Source organism: Akebia trifoliata, chromosome 7 (assembly GCF_017979445.1).
Source record: "Akebia trifoliata isolate Shusen 1 chromosome 7, ASM1797944v1, whole genome shotgun sequence".
Taxonomy (NCBI): Eukaryota; Viridiplantae; Streptophyta; class Magnoliopsida; order Ranunculales; family Lardizabalaceae; genus Akebia; species Akebia trifoliata.
Window position 1 is genome coordinate 18,440,265 of NC_141381.1, and position 2,410 is coordinate 18,442,674.

The 2,410-nt window shown below is 38.6% G+C and overlaps 1 pseudogene; it reads right to left on the minus strand.

The window, feature by feature from the left end:
• Nucleotides 1–264: 264 nt before the first annotated feature.
• LOC147398313 (ethylene-responsive transcription factor LEP pseudogene) lies at nucleotides 265–1,447 on the minus strand (annotated as a pseudogene).
• Between the last annotated feature and the right edge of the window lie 963 nt (nucleotides 1,448–2,410).

Consider the following 2,410-nt stretch of genomic DNA (forward strand, 5'->3'; position numbering starts at 1 on the left):
TCTCACAATTCTGATGTGGACATGGATACATAACCGTAGATGGTTTTTACTCGTATCACGAGGAAACACGTCTATTCTTTTGTACACATCCCACGTCAGATTTGCAGTAAATTCTTTTTGTCATTTCATCATTTTCCCAAAAGAGATGACGTGGCTAATAATCACCGATCAAGGCTTATATCCTTCTAAGGGTCCACTAAGACAAAGTCCACGTGCACAGAAACATAGTGGCAATGGAGAAAGCTTTTTCCACGAGAACCCGTGCTGAAACTTTTTATCAAACTTTATATATATAGTAGTCTAAACTCCAAACTCGAAGAAAAACAGTAAGTCAACTTTACTCACGGACACACCAAACACCCTCTGTGGCCCCATCAACCGCATCACACCAAAACAAAGACAAACAAACAGAAAAAAAAAAACTCACCGAAAACCATAGAAGCTAAAGAGAAACGTTACAAGCATTAAAAGAAATAAGCAGAAGAACCCAAGTCGAAATTATCCATAACGCCAGGAACTGTATCAGAAACGGGTGGCATTTGCCCGAAAAGTGGGCTATGGACGAACTCACTCGAGTTGAAATCCAAACACGATCCATTCCCCACCGAGTCGAGCCCAGTTATCAATTGATCATCAGAGTACCCAATCAAACTCGTCATATCATCCCAAACTCCCTGACCCATATCGTAACCTTGAGGCGATACGGTTGAGCCAAAACAAACTGAGCTGGACGTAATGTCAGAAGGGAATGGAGGAAGCTCAGTTTCATTATAGAGCATTTGGTGGTGCTCAGCATTACCATCAACCATTGAGGGTTGTGTTTGTTGTTGCTGTTGTTGTTGTTGTTGTTGTTGTTGTTGTTGTTGTTGAGAGATATTATTGCCGGTAACCCACGAGTCACCCAGAGAAAATCCACCGGGAAAATGATACACATTGCCGGAATCATGAGTGAAGAAGAATTGGTTGGTAGTGGGGTGGTGGTCTTGAGGGGGAGGAGTGAAGATGGCTGAGAGGTGTTGGTGGGCTTCATCAGGGGAGATGATAGAGGTGACCGAAGAACCGGGTGGCATGTCAGAGTAAATGAAATTGGTTCGGGCCCGTGAACCACGCATTGAGCGAGAAGCTCTATCGTAAGCTAAGGCGGCTTCTTCGGCTGTATCAAAAGTGCCAAGCCAATGTCTCTCTTTGGTTGATGGGTCTCTTATTTCTGCAGCGTATCTTCCCCATGGCCGTCGTCGAACACCAAGAAATCTTCCTGTCGTTTCTTGTTGTTGTTGTTGTTGTTGCTGTTTTTTCTTAGTCTTCTTTTCATGGATACTTATGGGAGATGAAGAGGAGGAAGAGGGATTGGTTGTTGAGTTGTTGAAATCCATGAGATAAGAGCGCAATGGGTATTGGTTTTCAAATTCTGAGAGAAAAGGACAAGTTTTGGGAAACTAAGAGAGAAAATGGGGGTCTTATTGTTTTCTCTTCACTCAATTTGGTATTGGTCTTTAATTGGCAGCTGCATGTTAGCCGCTTAAATAAGGGGGATTTTGTCTAATATAGCTGTGGTATTTTACATTGTTTGCCCTTCATGTTTTCTCAAATGACATTTGTAACTTTTAAAGTTCAATTGAAAATGGAGCCCACCATTTGAGAGATGCCATTTCTGATCAATATTTCCTTCGGCTAAACAGAAGGGAAAAATTACTTCATGTATTCTGCGGGAAGGGATTCTTTCCAATCTTTTAAAAATCAGACCAATAATCAAACCAAAATTTTGCTCAACTGATTGAATTGGGATCCGATCGAAGTTCAATTTGGTATTTCTATTAGTTTAACTAATTGAATAAATACTAAATTGACTAAAAAATAGTCACTTAACTGATGTGAATGTGCACAGAATCATAGATTTTTGTCTTTGTGTATCTCGAAATTTTTTGGTTTAGTGCACATTCCCTATCAATTGAGTATATCTGAATATCTTTTTTTAGTCAATTTACCACGGCTCTAACTAATTATATAGGGGGTCAAGCTCCAATGACTTGTGTGAAAAACATGTGACCCAATCATGTAAACCCAATATTCCACAGTTGAGATTTATCCTCAGGATAAGTATCCTTAAGATGTATATTATCGAGATAACATCTAAGATCTTATAAGAATGTTAACATTTTCCACCACATTCATTTTCTAATTATATCGTTGTCTTTTTTGTATTTTACATAATAAATGTTTATTGACATTGATTGCCGAAGCAAACAAGATATTTAATTACAAAGACTAAAATGCTCTTACATTTATTATATAAAAGACAAAAACTTATGATGTAAACAAAAACTTCTAGAGGATTCAAAAACCCAAAATTTGCAAGTAACCAAGGTCCGATGACCATTTTGAGCAAACTGATTCTGTTTCTAAGACAACA